At 42.6% G+C, this 12,235-nt stretch overlaps 1 protein-coding gene across 6 annotated transcripts in view; it reads left to right on the top strand.

Annotated features, from left to right (window-relative positions):
- XRCC4 (X-ray repair cross complementing 4) overlaps positions 1–12,235 on the top strand; it is a 456,138-nt gene that overhangs the window by 288,749 nt on the left and 155,154 nt on the right. The window lies entirely within an intron of this gene.

Genomic DNA, 12,235 nt, shown 5'->3' with positions numbered 1-12,235 from the left:
TATAATCCTCTACCCTTACTATAATGGATATAAGCACTACATTTATGATCAGATGTGTTTATACAAGAGCCAGAAATTAATGGCGTTGTCCACCATTGGGAATATGTATTTATTTTTACTTAAGTGTATGTACTTGGGGATAAAAATAATTTTTGCAATTGTGTTTCATAGATGTTGCACAATTTGCCTTCTATTATAGCCTCTGTGTTACATTGTCTATTGTGGTCTACAGAACAAGTTATCTGAAAATCTGCCAGTGAGCTCATTTTGACAGTCTAATAGAAGACTGTATTTCTTTAACCTGCTCACTGCTGATTTATGAGCACAGACCACATGAAAGCAAACTTTTTAACAAAACCAAATTGCATAAATTGTTTTTAACCCTAAATATTGCATTTTTGTTAAAATAAAAAAAAAAATCTCCCCAAAGGTGGACAACTCTTTTAAAGGTGGATGGGGAGCATTGGTAGCCTGAACCAATAAAGAGGCAATGGTGGTGGCAGACTAACAGTAGGCACCATAGCTCTACCCCAATAAAGATGAGTTTAAGGGTCCCATTACACGTAGCGACGTTCCAGTGATACGACCTGGCCAGGATCGCTGGTACGTCGCTACATGGTCGCTAGTGAACTTTCAAACAGGCAGATCTAAGTAACAACGGAGCAACGATATAGCAATCCTCGGCGGTCGCTAGGACCCTGTCACACAGCAGCTAGTCTGACGGGCGTTGAAAAGACAAAGCAAAAATACAGCGATGCATACTGCCCAGTGGGACACCAATGATAAAAGAACCAGGACGTTCAGGTATGATTGGCGATATCGCAGCGGTGGGGGCCGGTCACTGCTTTGTGTCACATGTAGCGAGATCGCTAGTGAGGTCGCTGTTGCGTTACAAACCTGTGACGTTTCAGCGATTTCGCTAACGACATCGCTATGTGTGACGGGGGCTTAATAGCAGCCAGTCAACAGTCAACAATTTAAAGATAAAATGAACAGTGATGGGGCCACAGATTAGCCGCAGGGATCGTGAAATGTAACATTGGTATGCAATACTGGGAGAGATAATGCCGACACCACTGGGATGGCACCAGAGGTGAGTATAAATGTTATTATTTTAAAAAGGGGAAACGAACAAATTGAGCAGGGGATGCCCGAGTGGTGGACAATCCCAGTAAATAATAGGTTACTTATCTGATACATTCACAACGGCCTTTAATTGCAGTAATTATTTTGACTTGGGCTTGCTCAATATACAGTGCCTACAAGTAGTATTCAACCCCCTGCAGATTTAGCAGGTTTACACATTCGGAATTAACTTGGCATTGTGACATTTGGACTGTAGATCAGCCTGGAAGTGTGAAATGCACTGCAGCAAAAAAGAATGTTATTTCTTTTTTTCTTTTTTTTTTTTTAAATTGTGAAAAGTTTATTCAGAGGGTCATTTATTATTCAACCCCTCAAACCACCAGAATTCTGTTTTGGTTCCCCTAAAGTATTAAGAAGTATTTCAGGCACAAAGAACAATGAGCTTCACATGTTTGGATTAATTATCTCTTTTTCCAGCCTTTTCTGACTAATTAAGACCCTCCCCAAACTTGTGAACAGCACTCATACTTGGTCAACATGGGAAAGACAAAGGAGCATTCCAAGGCCATCAGAGACAAGATCGTGGAGGGTCACAAGGCTGGCAAGGGGTACAAAACCCTTTCCAAGGAGTTGGGCCTACCTGTCTCCACTGTTGGGAGCATCATCCGGAAGTGGAAGGCTTATGGAACTACTGTTAGCCTTCCACGGCCTGGACAGCCTTTGAACGTTTCCACCCGTGCCGAGGCCAGGCTTGTCCGAAGAGTCAAGGCTAGCCCAAGGACAACAAGGAAGGAGCTCCGGGAAGATCTCATGGCAGTGGGGACATTGGTTTCAGTCAATACCATAAGTAACGTACTCCACTGCAATGGTCTCCGTTCCAGACGAGCCCGTAAGGTACCTTTACTTTCAAAGCGTCATGTCAAGGCTCGTCTACAGTTTGCTCATGATCACTTGGAGGACTCTGAGACAGACTGGTTCAAGGTTCTTTTGTCTGATGAGACCAAGATCGAGATCTTTGGTGCCAACCACACACGTGACGTTTGGAGACTGGATGGCACTGCATAGGACCCCAAGAATACCATCCCTACAGTCAAGCATTGTGGTGGCAGCATCATGCTGTGGGGCTGTTTCTCAGCCAAGGGGCCTGGCCATCTGGTCCGCATCCATGGGAAGATGTATAGCACGGCCTACCTGGAGATTTTGGCCAAGAACCTCCGCTCCTCCATCAAGGATCTTTAGATGGGTCGTCATTTCATCTTCCAACAAGACAACGACCCAAAGCACACAGCCAAGAAAACCAAGGCCTGGTTCAAGAGGGAAAAAATCAAGGTTTGCAGTGGCCTAGTCAGTCTCCTGACCTTAACCCAATTGAAAACTTGTGGAAGGAGCTCAAGATAAAAGTCCACATGAGACACCCAAAGAACCTAGATAACTTGGAGAAGATCTGCATGGAGGAGTGGGCCAAGATAACTCCAGAGACCTGTGCCGGCCTGATCAGGTCTTATAAAAGACGATTATTAGCTGTAATTGCAAACAAGGGTTATTCCACAAAATATTAAACCTAGGGGTTGAATAATAATTGACCCACACTTTTATGTTGAAAATTTATTAAAATTTAACTGAGCAACATAACTTGTTGGTTTGTAAGATTTATGCATCTGTTAATAAATCCTGCTCTTGTTTGAAGTTTGCAGGCTCTAACTTATTTGCATCTTATCAAACCTGCTAAATCTGCAGGGGGTTGAATACTACTTGTAGGCACTTTATGTCAGCTTTTAATTCAAACTTATTTATGAACAGCTTTGGATACAGTTGTCTCTTGCTGCTTGTCTTCCGTCTGCCTTGAATAACCAGCCCAGATGCATCCGATATGTGGACAGTCAGTCACACCCTGCTGCAAACAGATAGTTAGCTCTTATTTCCCCCAAACTTTACTAATGTAGAATGTTAGGGTTGTGGCACGGTATGCATAATTCACTGCAGATGAGAGTGAATATAATACCTAGAATATGGAAAATTGTCTTTCTTTTTTTATTAATTTGTATTTCCTACTTGGTGAAATAATCACAAAAAATAAACTTTCCACAGCGAGACCACTATGGTGCATCGAAGTCAATATTAGCCATAAAAAGAATGCCTTAAATGTGTATATTGAAGGGCTGTGTCGGCTTTCATGGTTTCCTTGTTTTTTTATCTATTTGTTTCTACTTCTTTATGATTGTAGTGTATTTTCTTTTCCTAGACAAACACTCAATTAAAAGACTTGTGCAAAGAAATTACCTATCCATAAGATAGGGGACAACTTACTGATTGTCTGGGATCTGACTGCTGAGCCCCCCCCCACCAATTCAGGGAATGGAGCTTTACAGAGCCCCATCTGAATAAAGCGGTGCTCGAGCATGTGCTCTTCATTCTCTACAGGACTACTGGAGACGGCCGGGCACTGTACTTGGCTACGTCAGGTTTCTAAAGTTTTATTCAGGCTTTCAATCCGCCAACTAGCTTGGTATGACATCTAGTGGGGCCAGTCTGTAGACTTCCACTTGTACAGAGGATAGTTATATACTCACATTCGGGTTGACATCCCATTGTGGAGTCAAGCAGGGTTCCACTTTTTCATGGTAGACCATGTGTACACTATGGTATACACTATGTGTGCTATCGATGTGTACACGAATATGACACCGTCACTAGAAAATATTCACAGAAGCATTTTATTTCCCTGATAGCTTATTTTCCTGGTTGGGGTCCCATGTAGCATTCGGTGCACATAGTGGTCGTCAGATGTACGGCTGCCGGAAACCGTCACTGCAGGAGCTCTCTGCTGCATTATTAGAGCTGAATTCTAAATGGCTTGACTGTTGTTAATTGGCATCTGCAGAAACATCTGCACCAAATCTGCATCTTTTTCTCCATATTTTTTCTATGCATTCTGGTATGGAAAAACACTGAAAGAATTGACATGCTGCAGATTTACTTCTGCACCAAATCGTCAATGGAAAAAAAAGTAACATGTGCACAAAACTTTAGGATACTTATTGACTTTGCTAGCACAAGGATTTGCATGCAGTTTTGTGATAAAACTGCATTAAAAAAATGCAATAAAAACACAATACCTAAGGGTATGTGCACATGTTTGGGATTGGGTGCAGAAATTGCCGCACCATTTCTACATCTCTTTGAATGTAAAATGTAGCTGCAAAAACTTGTGTGTTTGACTCGTTTTCAGTGCATTTTTGACTCGTTTTTGGTGCAGATTTTTCACATTCATTAGAACAGCTGAAATCTGAAGCAAAGACACTGAAGGAATTGACATGCTGCAGATTATTTTCTGTACCAAATCTGCAAGGAGAAAATAGTCAGTGTGTGCATGACACTTCAGGATTCTTATATTGCTGACTTCAGGATTCCCTTTAGGTTTGTTGACAAATCTGCACTGAATAAAAACGCATTGTGTGCACCCAGCCAAACACTAGGGAGGCAATTTGCAATGAATTTCTAACGGTCCTGCTGCAATTTCTTATGAAACAGCTTCTTAACATCCGCACTGGCGCTGCCCCAGTGATGAAACCCCTGGGACCTCAGTGAAGTAACAAAGGCACTGGTCTGTAAAGCAGACATCCTAGAAGCTCAGCAGAACAGCGCACAGAGGATCCGCCTAACCTGTTCCACATTCTCACAATTTAAAATCTTTTCTTTTTCTGAATTCTCTAGTCTTCACATGTCATATCCAAAGCCTTCCACCCTTCCCTCTTAAACAGTGTCACATCATTGAGCTATTTAGTTAATTTCCTCTGCTCTATGACATTCTGGGGTCACCTAAGGTAAGTTTTAAAAGCTGTCAAAGTTCAGTTTGTGTAGGCTGTCAATCCTCTGACTTGTCGACACCCCTTTTAATCCTGCCTGTCATCTTAATTTTGGTTAGGGTCATCCAGATGTTTTAGTGCAATTTGTAGAAACATTCATGAGCAGATAGAGAACAGAGGAATAATGTCCTTATGATTATAATTTTGGGCTGAGGGTACATGGAAAGATGGAAGATTAAAGGAGACAGCACTCAACAGTTCAGTGTTGTATTAGGCTACTTCCCGACCACATAACTGTGTGAATAAATATTTTTGTAGCCAGATCTCAGCACTGCAGACCTCATCCTGTAATTTCTTTCACAATACATAATCTCTTCAGATTTTTCTGAGTTTGGCTAATGCTGATACGTTTTTGGTTTTTGTGCTGACATGGACAATTTTCTGTGACGGTATGAAGAACATTCCAGCCTTTCATGTGCGCACTCGAGTTGTTCCTTCTTTTCACAAACGATTTTTTCTCATGAACATAGCCCTGTAAGGGAACGTAGAAATCATAGCGAGTAGCTGCCGATCTGGAGACCGCCATGAGCCTGAGTGGAGATCCACAGCAATTAATAGCTCACACTTTTGGAGACACAATATAAATACTGTATTATTACATATTCGCCAATTAATAGGAATGGGCACCATATCATTCTACTTTCATTGGATATGGCAGTATAATGAGCAAAGCCAACCATCACGGGCTAGAGGCTACCTATGGCCACTCATCAGGATTTACACATGCCAGACCTGCAGCCATCAGCCAATTTCTGGAGTGACTTCAGTCTAAGGCGGGCTTTGCACACTATGACATCGCAGGTGCGATGTCGGTGGGGTCAAATTGAAAGTGCCGCACATCCGGCGTCGCAGGCGATATCGTAGTGTGTAAATCCTAGATGATACGATTAACGATTGCAAAAGCGTCGTAATCGTATCATTGGTGTAGCGTCGGCGAATTCCATAATTACGCTGACGCGACGGTCCGATGTTGTTCCTCGCTCCTGCGGCAGCACACATCGCTGTGTGTGAAGTCGCAGGAGCATCTCCTACCTGCGTCACCGTGGCTCCCGTCGGCTATGTGGAGGGAAGAAGGTGGGCGGGATGTTTACATTCCACTCATCTCCGCCCCTCCGCTCCTATTGGCTGCCTGCCGTGTGATGTCGCAGTGACGCCGCACGACCCGCCCCTTAATAAGGAGGCGGGTCACCGGCCAGAGCAACGTCGCAGGTCAGGTGAGTGCATGTGAAGCTGCCGTAGCGATAATGTTCGCTACGGCAGCTATCACAATGATATCGCAGCTACGACGGGGGCGGGGACTATTGTGCTCGTCATCGCAGCATCGGCTTGCGATGTTGCAGTGTGCAAAGTACCCCTAAGGCTGGGGTCTTGTAGGGATTTTTCCTACAGTCAGTGGCTCCATAAGAAATTCCATGTTTTGCACTGATGTGGCTGTTGACTATAATGATGCAGACAGACTCACAATGTGCTCTGCTTTTTGCCTAAGCCTGAACATAAAGGTTATTCTGGTCTTCTCTATCATTTTTATCGGAAACTATCTATAACCTATAATTACAACTACCTATGAATGTTAATTTATACATTTTTTTAACTCTCTTTCGTCTGATGTAAAATGTTAGTATATACTGTATCTAAATGGGATCATGAACTGGCCCTTTCTCTACCTCTATAAAGCTGGAAGTCCGCTGCAAAATGGCTCCATAGGTCCTCGGCTTCTTGGAACCATGTGAAACAAATTAAGATTATACATAAGTGCTGGTATATGTACCTGGTACGATTAGCCAAATTTATCCCCAATTATTCCCCTCTTTGCTGGAAAGGTTGTCTTGACTTAGGGACCCTTTGACATGTTTGATGGTCATGTCCAAAGGTGAACATTTTTGGGAACCAGGTCTTTGATATGATCAATCTTATATCGAGGATCCATGTAAAGGCAGAAGCCGCATTAGCAATTTTACACATAGGCTTGGATATTCTCCCGGAGGATCTGAGTTGGTCTATTTCACATATTCTTATAGCTGAAAGACAGTGCTTGGAGGCCAAATGGAAAGATCCAGAGGTTCCTTCCCTTGAAGATGTTGTAACTAAATTAAACATTAATTTTCAATATGAGGTGACCTTAGCCTCTACTGTTTATAAAACGTCTTGGAGAATGAAGCAATGGAATCTCTGGGCACATAAATGTAAAGTAATATAAACTAATGCACCTAGGACGGAGTAATCCTATAGCTGCATGTAGATTAAATGTAAGTGACCTCAGGGCTACAGAACAGGAGAAGGACTTGGGTATTCTTATTACAAATAAGCTGAGCAGCAGCACTCAATGTCAAGCAGCATCTACAAAGGCAAACAAGATTTTAGGGGCTATAAAAAGAGAAATTAGATCCCGGGATCCCAATGTATTGTTACCCCTCTATAAATCACTTGTAAGGCCACATCTGGAATATAGGATCCAGTTTTTGGCTCCACATTTTAAAAAGGATATTAAGAAGATAGTCAGTTCAAAGGCAGGTAACTAGACTACTACAAGGAATGGCAGGCCTCCCATATGATGAGAGGATTAAAAAGTTGGATTTGTTTAGTTTCAAAAAAAGACGTTTCAGAGGAGATCTCATTTATATGTACAAATACATGTGTGGTCAATACAACGGACTGGCACATGACGTATTCCTTCCAAAGACAATACTAAGGACCAGGGGGCACTCACTGTGAGTGGAAGAAAAATGATTTTGGCTGCTAAATAGGAAAGGGTTCTTTACAGTTAGAGCAGTCAGACTGTGGAACGCCCTACCACAAGAGGTAGTAATGGCAGACATTATAACAGCTTTTTAAAAAAAAAAGGGCTGGATTATTTCCTCAGTACACACAACATTGTGGGTTATAAATGATTTAGTGACCACATGTATAATTGGTGGAGGAAGGTTGAACTAGATGGACCTAGGACTTTTTTCAACCTATGTAAATATAAACTGGTTACTTAGTAAATCTGTATTTGTGTTATTCTTGTACGCCTGTTACATACACCAGATGCCTGCCTCATAATCCTATCCAGTTTTTCTGCATCCTATATTGGATATTATTGAATGTGTTCCCCTAAATGGTCTTACAAGCTAGCCCTGTGTTTCCCTTCCCCTCCCCCCCCACCTTCCCACTTCTTTTCAGTAAATTTATGTGTAATTTTTCATTGACTTTTGTATTTTCTTAGTTATTGTGTTATTTGTTTGACTTCATGTAATCTAAAATCTGTATACATAATAAAAAATTATTGGATAAAAAAAAACCAATGTGCTCTGCTGTGCATCATTTTCAGCCATATACTCCTGGTTGAGGCAGGTACCAAGGTCATAGCTGTCATAGTTGACTGCGTCTTTGTTGTTTGCCGCCAGTAGGAATATACAGCCGAAAATTATGCACAGCAGAGCACATTGTGGCTCCATTACAGTCAATGGCCCCATCAGCACATTCACGCGAATCCCTTTCTATGGGCGGTTCGGGAGTAAGCCCTGACAGAGCTACTGACTGTAGAAAAAGCGCTGTGTGAATCCAGCCTAAGCGCTGCTTGTCCTGATTCACCATGTGAAAAGACATAAACCAATACATGCTTATACTGCTTATCAGGACATTAGGAAAGTTGGGCTTGGGATCTCTCATGGTGACTTGTACTGACTTATCACCAGCTCTCCCAGACTCGCAGATTTCAAGGGTAATTTGAACATCTGTTTATGTTCTTTTTTCGCTTCTATCTTTTCTGATATTTTACCACTTAATTATCTTTTTGCTGAGCCATTTAATTCCATTTAGAAAGCAATTTGTCATGTGAAAATGATCAATGAGACAAGTAGTTGCTGGATGAAAGAAGCACAAATTGCGCCGTTGTCAGATGATGAATCTGTGATTAACAGTCCCAGTTCTTAGGTCAGACACAATCAATTCATGTATGTGATCTATGTGCTTTTTGTGCGGATGTAATAATTGTGTGCACATATGTTGAGATGTTCGGCCTGGCATAGTTCACTTACAAAGCGAGCGGAGGAATCGCCGGCTCAGAAGGCTTCCTGGGCAGTATTGAGCGGAGACTTGTGCATATTGTGATTTACTGACCTGAACATTCGCTGACTGGCCATGCTACATAGAGCTGTGATTTACACATTGCTCTCAAGATTTCAATTGGCCGTAGAGACTCGATGTAAAGTAATGCTCACAGATGCAATTTTGCATATCCAAAATAAGCAAACATGGTGAACGTTCCCAAGGTGCAGGTTGCTCGGACCTCCAAAGCCCACTCCACTGTTCATAGGAATGTGTGTACAGGGCCGGACTGTGGTCATTCATGCAGCAGGGCATTGCTGTAATTTAGAAAATTGTCAAGTGTGTTTTTGTAATATTATTGGTAATTCGCCAGTATATTTATATAGCCCATTTAAAATATTTTGTGTGTTTTGCAACTGTAACAGAAATTGCTGATATAATGTATCCTCTAGTCCAGGGTGCTGAGCTTAAATCCTATAATTCTTCTTCCCTCACCCTTAACCCCCTCTTCGAGGAACACAATCATTACCAGGGTCAGGATATGAAATTCAAATGCAGCTTCAGTGCATCTAAAATGAAAAGGAAGCAGCTTTGACACTTCTTTTTTGGTTCACAGCTCCAATGCAGAATTTTGTCTCTATATAGTACCAAACTACCAACAAACCCTGTGTAGTCAGATCCTTAAAGAGGTTGGCCACTACTTGAACATTGATGGCCCCTCCTTAGAATAGGTTATCAATGTCTGATCGGCCAGGGTCCGATACCCCGCACTGCTGCAAACGCTCAATTCCGGCGCTGCTGCTTCTTCTGATAGCGGCTGCAGCCAGGTACTGCACAGCCACTCCCTATTGATTTGAATGGGAAGCGAATGTGCAGTACCCAGCCACAGCCGCTATCGGGAGACGGGACAGGTCCGGAACTGAGCATTTCCAACAGCCAGCTACCACCGCCGGCACCGAGAACAGCTGATTAGTGGGAGTGCCGGTCGATCAGACATTTGTGACTAAGAGGTACTTCACACACAGCAAGATCGCTACTGAGATCGCTGCTGAGTCACGTTTTTTGTGACCTCATTAGCGATCTCGCTGTGTGTGACACTGAGCAGCGATCTGGCCCCTGCTGTGAGATCGCTGCTCGTTACACACAGCCCTGGTTCGTTTTTTTATTGTTGCTCTCCCGCTGATAAGCACACATCGCTGTGTGTGACAGCGAGAGAGCAACAATCCTGAATGTGAAGGGAGCAGGAACCGGCGTCTGACAGCCTACGGTAAGCTGTAACCAAGGTAAACATCGGGTAACCAAGGTGGTTACCCGATATTTACCTTCGTTACCAGCCTCCGCAGCTCTCACGCTGCCAGCGCCGGCTCCTGCTCCCTGCACACGCTAAGTTAAGCGGTGTGAGCTGGTAACTAAGGTAAATACCTTATACCCGATGTTTACCTTAGTTACCAGTGTCCGCAGCTTCCAGACGCCGGCTCCGTGCAAGCGCAGCGTCGCTTGCACGTCGCTGGGGGCTGGTCACTGGTCGCTGGTGAGATCTGCCTGTTTGACAGCTCACCAGCGACCATGTAGCGATGCAGCAGCGATCCTGACCAGGTCAGATCGCTGGTCGGATCGCTGCTGCATCGCTAAAGTGTGAAGGTACCCTTATACTAAGGAGAGGCCATCAATGTAAAAGTAGTGGCCAGCCTCTTTAATCCTTTTTATGGAGTTTGGGGGTTTTGATGTACCATTTAGCCTTTGTTTATATGTTCCAGTTATCATCCTTTTGTAAAGAATTCAGTATTAAAATAACTAGATCCAGTAGAAATGGAGCAAAAATGGATGCACACTATGGTTTCCATTTTGTATCTGTTTTTGTTGTATGTGTATCAGTTCTTAATACTGTTGTCTCGGAACACCTCTAGTGTTTGGGTATGTGCAGTCCTAAGAAGTGGATCCTTTAATGAGTGACATAACAGATGACAATAGGACCGTCTATTTTGGTGCATTTCCCATAGATTTTTTTAGTATGGGCGTCATCACTAGGCTGTGAGCCGGACACTGTGCATCCCACATACCTGTGTGACTGGCGCCCTATGTAATACCTCATTAGTGTGAATGTTTAATACCAGCAACTACCCACTTCATGATATGATAGGTTGTGAGTGGTTATCTCATCGGTATTCTGCACCTGTGTTACCCCCACCTTTATCACGAGGGGGCCGGCTGCATCCTGCGGGTGTATCTGCCATTTTGACCTTTGTTGGCTGGTGGCTTATTTTCTGGTGAATTTTTTTCTTAATTTATGTCCTTTTCGGTGAATTGTTTTGTTGGCCTAACAAAAGAATTCTGTGGACTATTCTTTTTGATCCAGCTAAAAGAAAAACCTCAGACGTTTTAGGACATTTTTGTCCCCAATGACACAAATGGGTCATATATATTTTGTATATATAATAATAATAATTCCATTTTTGTCATCCCGAAGTGGATCCAAGAACATGATTAACTAGTGCACAGAGTCTGAATATGTGACACCTTCTATTTACCAATGATGCTTTTTTAAAGAAGTACTCACAATGTTTTAACTATTTCCTACTATACCAGATATAAGCCTAGCTCTAGTTTCTTGACTTGTGGCCGTAGAGCGGGGCTCGTGGGTGATACGATGATTCAGGTAGTCGGTTAATCTTGGAATGCAGTTTGGCATACATATGCGAGTGTAAGTGTCTGAAGCATGAAATAATTGCTTCCAGTAAGCCGGCCTGGGGGAAACTTGACTCCTTTTTATATGATACAATCACTTTTCTGCACCCACCGGGTGTATAAAGTTTACACTATGCTCACTGCTTTAAGCTTACTTAACTTACCTTTTATTTGTAAGCACATGATCCTTAAAGTGTCCCTTGCCAGCTATAAAGACAATTGTAGGGCAGAAGAAATCTTCCTACTTTCCAGATGTCCTGCAGCTGATATTTAGGAAGATGATGAATATCTTAATGTTGTCTCTCTATGCTTTGTAATGTATACTGTAAATTATGATTTTATATACAGAAGCCAAATGTTTTGTCTTATTGGTTTGCACACGGTACAGAAAAAGCCTTCAGCGAATCCACCAGCAGAATTCTCCTTAAATTACAGCATGTTTAAAGGGAATCTGTCAGTAAGATCAACCTTTCCAAACTGCATGCAATGCCTTGAAAATGTATTCATACCCCGTGAGGTTTTCCACATTTTTTCATGTTACACCCACAAACGTAAATGTATTTTCTTGG

The sequence above is a fragment of the Anomaloglossus baeobatrachus genome, chromosome 1 (genome assembly GCF_048569485.1).
Source record: "Anomaloglossus baeobatrachus isolate aAnoBae1 chromosome 1, aAnoBae1.hap1, whole genome shotgun sequence".
Classification (NCBI taxonomy): Eukaryota; Metazoa; Chordata; class Amphibia; order Anura; family Aromobatidae; genus Anomaloglossus; species Anomaloglossus baeobatrachus.
This window is presented reverse-complemented; position numbering and strand designations above follow the sequence as displayed.